Consider the following 12241-nt stretch of genomic DNA (forward strand, 5'->3'; position numbering starts at 1 on the left):
ATACTAATCTAGTTATATAAAAAAGCAGTGACCATGACAACTGAAATGACCGTTCAACCAGTCATCATGCGGTGCTAGCATATATGCATAGACACAGGTAAAATCTATGAGTGAACTAAGAATCAACAAGACAAATGCTTGCCTTCACAGAGCTCATATTGTAATAAGGTAAGGTCAGGGATGAGGATCCAAAATTGCCACCAACACAGACCGGAGGTGCTACTTCTCAGAGCGGCCAGAGGTACACTCGGTAACAGACTGGTTAAAGAGCTGGTACCAACACGGAGGCATTTCTGATTTCCTAGAGGAGCCAATAGCTTCCTAGGAGGTGAAGCTTATGATGCTGACTGGCATAGAAACTGAACCAATCAGAACCAAATTTGAGTGAACTACGAGGAGCCAATGGCTGCCTAGGAGGCGAAGCTTTTGATGCTCACTAGATAGAAACCTATCAATCAGAAACAAATCTGGGTGAACTGTGAGGAATCAATGATTGTCTAGGAGGCGGAACTTTAGATGCTGAGTGTCATAGAAACCAACTTATCAGAACCTGATCTGGGTGAACTGTGAGGGCAGAACCTAAGGTGGGAGCTGAGGAGGGGTATTAAGGGCAATAGCTGCTTGGGGTAAGGTATAAGAAAGCAGTTCAATTTTTTAATAACCAATTTGGCAGTATAGTGCATATGGCTGGCTATCAGTCCAGATACAGGGGTTATGTATTTTTATCTGCCAAGAGCATCTCCTACTGATTAAAAAGCACCCCCCCCCCCATTTAAGCAATCATATCTTATATAATCTATCTATACTAATAAAAGGATAATATGCTAATTAGACCAGGTCGACCAGCCATCTTCCTGACATCTGACTTCCTTCTGGACAAAGCCATGGTGGTGGGGACCAAGGCAGAGGCTATTAGGGGCAATCAAGCCAGCAGCAGAGAGAAGGGTCAAGAAAAGGCTAGCAGAGGGTTAGGGGCAATCAGGCCAGCAGGGGAGGGCAGTTGGGGGCGACCAGGCCAGCAGGGGTGGGCAGTTGGAAGTGACCAGGCTGGTAGGGGAGGGATGTTGGGGGCAACCAGGTCAGCAGGGGAGGGCAATTGGGGGCATTAGGCAGGCTGGTGAGTAATTAGGGGTCAGTGGTCCTGGATTGTGAGAGGGATGTCCCACTGCTGGTTTAGGCCCGATCCTACAGGGATCCTTGGAGATCAGGCCTAAACTGGCAATCAGACATCCCCCGAGGGGTCCCAGATTGGAGAGGGTGCAAGCCACGCTAAGGGACACTCCTCCGTGTATGAATTTTGTGCCTCTAGTATACTATAATTTATTTAAACACTAGAGGCCTGGTGCACTAAATTCGTGCGTGGAGGGGGCATCCCTCAGTTGGATCTGCACCCTCTCCAATCCAGGATCCCTCAGGAGATGTCAAACTGCCATCAATTGGACATCCCTACCTCCATCCAGGACTGCTGACTTTTAACAACTAACTTGCCTGCCAACCTGATTCCCCTAACTGCTCTCCCCTGCCAGCCTGATCACCTGTAACCACCTCTGCCTTAGCCCTACCACCATGGCTTTGTCCAGAAGACATCTGGTCTAATTAGCATATTATCCTTTTATTAATATAGATTGAATATTTGTGTACTGTTGGACACTTGTTATTTCTAGTTTTTGCTGTTATTATTCTGTAATGAAATTTTTCTACACCTGTCCTTTTTTTCTATAATAATTTCTGTGTATCACTTATTAGATGTTAAAAACTTTACACATTCAGAAATTTGATAGATATTGCTAATTTGTCCTCCAAAAAGTTGTACCAACTTGTACTCCTTTATGTAAATATTAGGGGCCCAGTGCATGAATTCATGCACTTTGAAAGGAACTGTGGGGTGCGAGGCTGCAGTGGGCACAGGGGCGAGTCTCTGCCCAACATCCATGTCCTCACCTGGCCTCTCCCACCACAGGCCACTTGGTCTCCTGTTTCCTAGCAGCCCTGCTCCTGCTGCTGCTGCTCCCATGCATGATGATGCTGGCCCTGCTAGCACATGCTGCTGGCACAGAGCAATCAGGACCAGCACCAGCAGTGGGTGTGAGTGGGGCCAGGTGTGAGCAGCAGCTGCTGCCCCAATCAACCCTCAGGAGCAAGGGGAGATGTAGAAGCTCTCAGGGATGATCAGGGCCAGCACCCACTGACAGCACCAAGCAATCAGACCAACACCAGGCGCTGACAGCAGATGCGTACAGTGGGGTGGCTCTGGTGCTGGCAGCAGGTGCGAGCGGGGCCATCAGTAGCAGCAGGTATGTGAGGTGGCTGCTGGCCATGATCACCCCTCAGGAACAGGTGAGGTGGAGAAGCACTAAGGTGCAATCAGGGCTGGCACTGGGTGCTAGCAGCGGGTGCAAGCAGCAGCTCCAATGCTGGCTGTGGGTGCAAATGGGGCCAGTTCTGACAGCAGGTGCAAACACCCGTTGGGACTTCGGTGCGTGGAAGCAAGAAATTTTCAGTAACCACCAGAGGCTTGCCCCAATGACAGCGTCTGGTGCCCTATGTGGTCTGGTGCCCCCGCTCACCTGCTCTACCATCAGCCTGCTGCCAACACCTGCCATGTCCCATGCATACCCCCTGCTGGTCAGCATACATCATAGCAACTGCTTGTTTGGTTGTTAAATTGGTTCCTCCATTCCATCAATTTGCATATTAGAGTTTTATATATACAGACTAGAGCGCCAATGCATGAAAATTCATGCACTTGGGGGGATCCCTCATTCCGGCCAGCACCCTCTCACAGTCTGGGACCCCTCCAGGGATGTCCACCTGTCAGCTGAGGCCCACTCCCCAGGGGAACAGGCCTGAGCTGGCAAACAGACATCCCTCTGGCAGCCCAGGAGCCCTTGGGGGACATCCTTAGTGCTGTTGAGGAGGGGGAAGAGGCTCCTGCCACCACTGCTGTGCTTGCAGCTGTCAGCCCAGTTTGTGGCTGAGCAGAGCTCCCCCTGTGGTAGTGCACTGAACACCAGGGGGCAGCTCCTGCACTGAGCGTCTGCCCCTGGTGGTCAGTGCATGTCATAGTGACTCGTCATTGCTGGTGGTTCCGCCATTAGGGTCAATTTGCATTTTACCCTTTTATTATAGGGTAATGTGTGGCACTACCCCTCCTGCCTTGTGGCTAATGTTGCATATTGTCAAACATTGCTAATCTCCTTGGGGGATTACATCACAGTTTCTCTTCTGCATTTATAAATTTATCAGTGATGTTAAAAATTTTTGTTAATGCTTATAATATATGCTTATTTTGTTTATATCATTTACTTATTACATAGCTGGTCATTTTGTTTATTGTTTCATAGATACTTATTGATATTCATATCAAAATTCTCAATTATATATTGTAGTGGCTTTTACCAGTATTTCATTTTATTTTTATTTTATGTATGCTCTCTTTTGTCACATTGAAGCTTAAAATTTTTACATAATCAAGTTTTTAATTTTTATTTTTTATTATTATTATTACATTTCAATTACAGTTTACTTTCAGTGTTCTGAGTTAGTTTTAGATGCACAGCATAGTGGTTTTAAATCATGTACTTTACAGAGTGGTCCCCACACTGTTTTAATTACCCATCTGGCCCCATACATAGTTATTACAATATTATTGACTGTATTCCCTATGCTGTTGAATCTTTACTTTTACTGCTTCTAAGGTTGATGTCATGAATTGAAAGACCTTCCCAAGTTAAGATTTAAACAATGCTCCCATATTTTTTCTTACATATTTATTTTTTTATATTTATTTCTTAAAGTTAGCAGAAATTTATTGTAATGTAACAAGAGTGGGCAAAAGTACCAGCCATCATTACCTAAAAGATAAATCATGAGTAAGACTATGAAATAATAACAATTATAATAAGACACAATACAAATAAATATTACAAAAATTAATAACTAAATAATAAAATAAGAATAAACTTTCATGTACTCACAACTGTAAACCTACTTTTTTCCCACCTCTGTTGTGAAAGTTATTTCCTATTCTATTTCTAAACATACATGCAATTGTTAAAATAATATTTACCAAGTGAGCTGTCTTTTTCACTGATTTGAAATGCTTCACTTACCAAATACAAAATTTCCATATGCACTTGGGTCTTTCCAATTGGTAGAAGTTCTTTATGTATTTTGAATACTAATATTTTGCATGTTATAAATGTCATATATATCTCCGTGGCTTATCTTTTGAGTATTTTTACAACCTTTAATGATATAAATTTTAATTATATAATGTGATTAACTCCGATGTCACTGTGCCAGCTATTATACAGTTCTGCTATTTGTGGTGCCCACTGGATTTTGCTCTGGTGAAGTTGCATCCAGTCCCTGGCTTGTCTATCCTGGGCTTTCTGGGAGCTTCTCTAGTGCAGGTGAATGTGAGTCACTATCCTTTTCTGGTCCTGGACCACCTGGACCACAAGAGGGGATGCCCCTAGGAATTCAGTGGTCAGTTACTCCTTAGCCCAGAGGCTTGGTCTACCTTGAGTCTCACACCTTGATTGCTCCTGTTCTGAGCTGTGCTTCCTTCCCCCACAGAGTTTATTTTGCAGGCTTCAGCTGCAGGTGTTTGGGGTCCTGTCTGGCTTTCACCGCCCTGCTCTGTCTTGGGTGCTCTCTGCAGTGGGGACCCAATGCTGTTTTTGAGTAATTAGATTAAGCAAGGACTCAAAGCCTTACCAGGCGTCTTCAAACTTTTTAAAGTGGGGGCCAGATCACGGTCCCTCAGAGAGCTGGAGGGCCAGACTATATGAACTACTAATTCCTATTGTAACACCTCGGCTGCGCTCACTGCCCAAAAAACCTGGCGGGCCGGATCAGACTCCTCTGCGGGCCGCATGTGGCCCGTGGGCCATAGTTTAGACTGATAAGATTCAGTCTTAAGTAGCCTCAGGCAATCACCCATAGGGTGGGGGTGTGGTGAGAGGTTTTCTAACAGGCTTGAGCAATTACTTCTGTCTGCAGTGTAATTGTTATTCTCAGTCTATCATTGGGCCCCCGATACTCCACAAGATGAGGCAAAAGGTTTTCCAATAGGCTGGGGCAGCTGTCTTCCCTTGAGGCAAAAACTTCCTGGACAGCAAAGATCTGCCTGAGAAAGATGATCTCTACAGTGTGAGGGGATCTCTCAGCACAGGAAACTGTCTGCCTTCTGAGCTCAAATCCCAGAGTCCCCAACTCATCAGTCTACTGTGCCCTCCCTCTGCTGGAGCCCAAGGTGAGTAGCTGCACTCAGAATTTTGTGAATTGTCACTTTAAGGGCGTACCTGCATTTCCAGCTATATCTGGCTGGCAGACAGTAACCTGTTGCTTTTCACAGCCAGATATTATGTAGGTTCCCTACTCAGTTCTGGTGCTCTCAGGTGGGGGGCCCAGCTGGGGGATTAGACCCCAGAGTTTTCAGTGGCATCTCCTACAGCTGAAATTCTCTCTATAACTTCATCTGCTGACTGTAAGAGCCCAGCCATCCCTTTCATGCCTCCTACCTTCCTACCAGTCTTTATGATATCTCCACTTTCTGTCCTTGGTTATTAGACTTCTTTCTAGCTAGTCTTCAATTGATTTTTCAGGAGGTTTTGTCGTTTTTTTTTGTTTGTTTGTTTTGTTTGTATTTTAGTTGTAATTCCAGTTTGATCCTGGAAACATGTCTGTGTAGCGTCCATTTACTCTGTTCCATTTGAACTGGCAATTTTTATTTATTAATTAGGTCCAGTAAAAATAATCGATAGTCATCGTACACCAGCAAGAACCCCAATTTGGGGTGCAGTGATGAAGGAGACTTTATGCAGTGCAAACAGCTCACCATTGATACAGGCTGGTGGTGAAAACACTGCTGTAGAAGAGCTCTATATTTGCAGTTCCAAGGCCATTAAGAGAGTTTAATGGCCTTGGAACAGCTCAATTTGATGCAGCAGATCTGCTCAGCTCTCCATAGTCTGCTCCACTCTGCTCTGATGGGAAATAGTCATTGTTTCAGCTCTAGCCAGAGAAAGGCAGTCTTCTGTCTTCAGTGACAAGTGCACTCTATCAGCTAGATAGCTTATATGTACAGAAGTCCCTGCCCCCAGTTTCTGATTGGTTTGTCTTCATACAAATTAGGTTCCAAATCATCACTTTTTGGTCCAAAACACACTGTCCTGATTGGTCAGAATAAAGTCACTCTGATTGGTGGGAAAAACCTCAGTCTGTGTAGCTCCAATTGGATGGGAAAAGACTCAATCCTACTGGTTATAATAGGATTCCAAGTAACCTTTATAAGAGCTGATTTATACTGCTGATTTATACTGCAGAAACACAGTGCAGGCAGGCAATTCAATGCAAAGACAGAGAGTTCACCACAGGATTCTCTATGAACTGCGGTTCGTGTGAGAGGCCCTTGTGCAGAAATGCTGCTAGACTTTGTTTTTTAATTTGAGCCCAGTTAGCCTCCAAGACACTTTCTAAGTAGGTGTTGTTTTTTTTTCCCCCTCAGAGTTCACATACCTTAGCTTTTGTCATTACAACCAATTGACCCAGGCTCTTGTTCTCTTCCTTTACTGTACACTGGAGGTACAGTGCATTAAATTCGTGCATGGGTATGGTCCCTAGTAGATGCCAGCTGCCAGCCACGGCCTCCCTTCCCTGGCTGCTGGCAGCTGGCCAAGGTCTTCCTTCATTCAGTGCCACCCCTGATGGTCAGCACAAGTCATAATGAGTGATCAAACTCCTGGTTGGTTGAACTCCTCAGGGGACACTTTGCCTATTAGGCATGTATATATGGAAGTTGAAAAGAACTGTGTATCTAGATAGCTAACAGCCCTTAATCTTCTTTATCTTTTAAAACAGAGATTATTTGTTCTTGAAATAGGGACTATACTAATCAATAACAGTGAAAAGCCATGCATGCCAAAGTGAGAGAAACAATTAAGAAAAGATTAATGTCAATTATTTATTTTAAGAACTTTAATAAAAAACAATCCAGGATGTAGATATGCCATTATTCACATTCAATGCCAGGCTTCATTATGACTCTAGGACACTTCAAATTAATTTTGAAAATATGAATTGGAAGTCTTCCACTTAGGTTCTTAGCCAGACCTTGCTATCTGTACTTGTGCTTTCTATGATCACTGCAGTGTAGTCCACTTCAATTTTGACATGCTATAATTTGAATGTAGTATGAAATGGCCCTCAACTTTGCCTTTTAGCTTTATGAGAATGAACAGGGACAGAAATTACATCAATGTTTCAAGTAGTGTCCTTACCCGACAGACTGGATAGGATCATGCTGAGAGTACAAGCTTTGGAGCCAGACAGACCTAGCTTCACCTGTAGGATACAATCTGAAGGAAGTTCTCCCAGGTGCTGTGAGTCTCAGACAGCCCAGCTGTAAAGTGGAGATCACAGTTCCTTCTTTGCCCAGGTTGTTGTGAGATATGCATTTATGAGTGACAAATATAATAGGCACTCATTAAAAGCATATATTTCCTATTATAATAATTGGTATATAATTATTAGTGTCGTGTATAATACAGGACAAATCTATTTTTCTAAAGAGGTTTATATAATAAACAGAGAAAAATAATTATTCCTTTCTCTTAAGTAATACTTATCCTTTACTTGGGGAATGGAGCAAAGGAGGTAGAGGAGGGTGGCATAGAGTTCTAATTTAATAGGTTGATCATCAATATGAATCAGATTTATTGCTTAACCTTCTTCCTCATTATTATTGTCATAGACAACAAGTAAATAATTTAATCATCATATATCAATAGAATGTAAGAAGTTATATATGAATTGCCTTCCCTATAGCTGAAGTTTGGATCCAGATATTATTAACAAAGTAACACAAGTGGAGCCAATCTTTTTTAGACCACTTATGGTGAAGGTTGCTGCCAAACTAATCTTCCCTAAACAGTGAATTTATCAAGTCACTCTCTTTGAACTTATCAAAACTCATCTTTCTTAAGTCCTGATGCATCAAATCTAAACTTTCTGCCAAGCTTTTAAGATTCTCCCTACACTGGCCCCACATTTTCAAGCCAAATATTTCTTGCTATTCTCGCAGTCCACTCTTCTTTAGGGAGGCCTACTCCTTGCCCATGAACAAATGCTTACCAGGGTTTCCTCCCTTTCCATTAATCATGTTAATTTATCAGTCACAATAAGCTGATTAATGTTTATGTCTGATGTCTTTTAAGTGTTGCTGTAGTTGATATGGTACCTATCTTGATAATTTTATAGCAGTGAAGAAAAAAGTTTTTTAGTGGATTATAATCATAATAAAGGATGAGGCAAAAGTAGGCTTAAATACTTTTGGAAAATCTCTCTCTCTATATATATATATAATTGTCCATATGGAAAATCTATATATATAAAAGCCTGACTGACTGTTACAATCGGTTGACTGGTCACTATAGTGTGCATTGACCACCAGGAGGCAGACACTCAATGCAGGAGCTTCTCCCTGGTGTTCTGTGAGCTCCCACAGACAACCTCCATGCCCAGCCAACCTCCCAAGGTCCCTCTTCCCAGCCGGCTGGCTCCAATAGGCCCCAATTGGGACTGGGTAATGGGGGAGATGGCCCCGATCGCTGGACAGGCTGAGGAACCCCATCTGTGCACAAATTCATACACTGGGCCTCTAGTCTATAATAATAAAAGTATAATATGCAAATAGACCCAACAGCTGAACAGTGAAACGACCTTCCAGACAAAGCCAGGGCTGCAGCCACTGTGGCTGCGAGGGATTGAGGCAGCTAGCAATGCTGAGACTGAGAAGGCCTATTCTTGTATGAATTTCATGCATCGGGCCTCTAGTAATATAATAATTAATAAATAATAGTACAAGAATAAACCATGTGTAGCATACAGCAATTGTAAACCTACTTTTTCCCCACCTTGTAAAAACTTTTAGTGTTTCTCCACAATCATGAATTACATTTCTTTTTGTTTTTGTTTTTAAAGTTATATGTTTTTATTGATTTCAGAGAGGAAGGGGGAGGGAAATAGAAACATCAATGATGAGAAAGAATCATTGATTGACTGCCTCCTGTACAACCCCTATTAGGGATTGAGCTCACAACATGTACCCTGAACAGGAATCAAATTGGACATATACCCTGAACAGGAATCAAACTATGACCTCCTGGTTCATGGGTTAACCCTTAACCACTGACCCACACTGGCCAGATTTACATTTCTTTTCTAAGATAAAATCCTAATCTGGTGTCTTAGACATATTTGTTTTCGAATTTTTTTTAATCTTTGTCATATAGACTATTATGTACTTCCAAAAAGCAAAACTAATTATTTTTTTTAATAAAGAAAAGTTATATGTTATACTTTAATTTTTACTATCATATTATATTACACAAAATATGCCTAATCTATCCTAATAAAAGGGTAATATGCTAATTAGACCAGATAGACCAGACGTCCTTCCAGACAGTCACAATGGCTGTGAGGGCTGAGGAGTACCAATAGCCACAGTGGCTACAAGGGCTGGCAGTGGCAGCAGCAGTGGGGTAATAGGGGGAGTGCCTTCCCCTGATCAGCCCATCACCTCCCACAAAGGGAGGTCAGACTGCATGTTAGGCCCACTCCTGCTCCCCACAGGGAATGGGCCTAAGCCATCAGTAGGACATGCCCTGAGGGATCCCGGAATGTGAAAGGGGGCAGAATGGGCTGAGGCTCCCCCGCCCCTGTCCCCCAGTGCATGAATTTTTATGCCCCAGACCTCTAGTGTAATTTTAATAAAATAATATTATCAAATTTGTCTGGCTAGCACAGATTTTCCCCCCAGATTCAAAGTAAAAAATACATTCCGTTGATTTAATAATATTTTTTAGATGACTCTCCCATCACATTCATGCTGTGAATTTTCAGTGATATAGAGACTATTTCAGGTAGGTGCAGGATATAGAGTGGACAAATGTATTTTGAGAGTTTGAACAGAGAAATATATAATGACCAGCAGGTGTCACTGTTATACAATGTAGATGCTCTGGAAACTTGTCTAACATAAACCCTATTTTATATCTAATTAAATTCTCCAATTTTTACATTTAAATTTCCTTTCTTCTTGCAAATCCTTACTTCTTTTATATTGTTGATGATGGCTCTTTTATTTTCCTTAAAATCCTCTACCCAAAATTATATTCTAGTGCCTGGCTTCTACCTTTTTTCTCTGATTTTATCTTGCTCCATCTTTTAAAATGAGGGATAGATTAAGATATTTTGAAGCCCTCAGCAACTGAAAAAATTATGATAACACTTCACATATGTAATTAAAAATATGGTAAATTGTAAAGTAATGGTAAAGGAGTTTGACAAAGTTGTTTTCTTTAAATTTAATTAAAAGTTAAATAATAACTACAACACAGTTTCCTAAATATATCAAACTTCTTTTTCCTTAAAATTTAGGGGGAAAAATCTGATGATATATATTGAGGGATTTCTAAATTTTGTCTCCCTTTTGTATAATCTGTCACTGTTTAAAAGATTAGGTTAAAATGAAATGCAGAATTATTCAAAACACCTGTGCCAGGAATATAAATCATAGACCAGACATACAGGGATAGATGAAGGGGCCCAGGGACAGTTGAAGTAAACGGAGGAGTGAACGAGTGTCTCTGGACATTGCCAGTGGGAATGTAATTTGTACCCTCTCTCCAATAAAAATCCAGTGTTTATTGATAGTTAATTATGTGCTAAACTTTGCATGCATCATCTCAGTTTTCCTCACCAAAAGCCCTAATTGGTGCTATGATTAATCTCATACCAAAATGCATAAGCTGAGGCTCAAAGATGAGTTTCATTAGGTTAACAGTAAGAGGTTGGCTAACATTCTTACCCTCTATGCAATATTTTTATAAGGCAGTTTGAGACTATATATTTTTTAAAATTAAAATTTTGCTACTCTTAGGCCTAACACTCCAAAGATTTAAAGATCTAATAATGGATAAGTGCAAAAATATATAAGGTTTTTATTAGAGACTTCTATAAAATTGAAATTCTTAGTTAATGCTACAGAATCAGACTTCCATAAAAGTTTATTTACTACAAAATTCATTTGGAAAAGTGGAAAGGTGCTTTAATGAGGATCAAGTTATCAAGAAAGAAGAGAAAAAAAGCAAAATTGTCTGGTAGCTAGCAGATTCTGTTTGGATGCCCTCTTAACTCTAGCAGACACTACATGTTGGGACAAGTGACCTCTAACATTTTTCTTTTGTCATTACAGTGGAACCTCGGTTTTCAAAATGAATTCATTCAGGATGGCTGTTTGAAAATCGAATCATTTCCCATTAGAAGTAATGTAACTTGAATTAATGTGTTCCAGACCCCCAAATGATTCCCTGTTTTAACCTTTCTTGTGTCCAGTACATGATCTAGAAATAAGCACTTTAAAAACAAAAAGAACATGAAATATAAATGAAAATTTAATAAAATAAAATGTACAGTAAATAATGAACATTTAATAATAATCAACAGCAACAACAACAAAAAGAAAATATTCATAGCACACTTTCCTGGATGCTAACAATGTGTTTAGTGGTAAACTGATTCATACTTATGCATTCTTTCCTTTGTTGCCCTAGAGACACATGACTCAACATACAAGTATCAGCATGAAAGGGTGGGAGAGCTGAGAGGTGAATTGTTTGAGATGCCAGATGTTCCAGAACCAAAGTTTAACTGTAATTCAAAGCTCCAGTTTCTAAGTCCCAGGAGAGGGCCTCCAATTGGCCAAATTTAGGTTCAGTGATAACACTTGGAGGTTGAACCAAGAGAGAGCATTTTTTCCCTTTGGCTTCTGTAATGGAAGGCAATCTCTCAGAAAATTTCTCCCCCAAGACTTAAAATAATGTAAAAGAGTGACTTTCCTAGTTGAAAATTAGGGTGCTAAAGCAGAGAGAAAATGAAGCTGGAAAGACCGAAAATAAAAAAGGGGCAAATGACCACTAGACTACTTTAAAATAGATATATCCAGCAATGGAGGATTAATGGATTAATTATACCATATCAATCTAATAGAATACAAATTAAAATAAAAAATAACACAGTAAAAAACTATTATTTGACATTAAAAGATCATACCATAATCGTAAAATGAAATAAAACAATATGTAATATATGAATCCTTTCTTGTAAATACAGTCACAAATATGCATTCCTTTATGTGGAGTTGGATAATGGTAATTTGATTAATTCTTAGTGG

The sequence above is a fragment of the Pipistrellus kuhlii genome, unplaced genomic scaffold (assembly GCF_014108245.1).
Source record: "Pipistrellus kuhlii isolate mPipKuh1 unplaced genomic scaffold, mPipKuh1.p scaffold_m20_p_2, whole genome shotgun sequence".
Lineage (NCBI taxonomy): Eukaryota > Metazoa > Chordata > Mammalia > Chiroptera > Vespertilionidae > Pipistrellus > Pipistrellus kuhlii.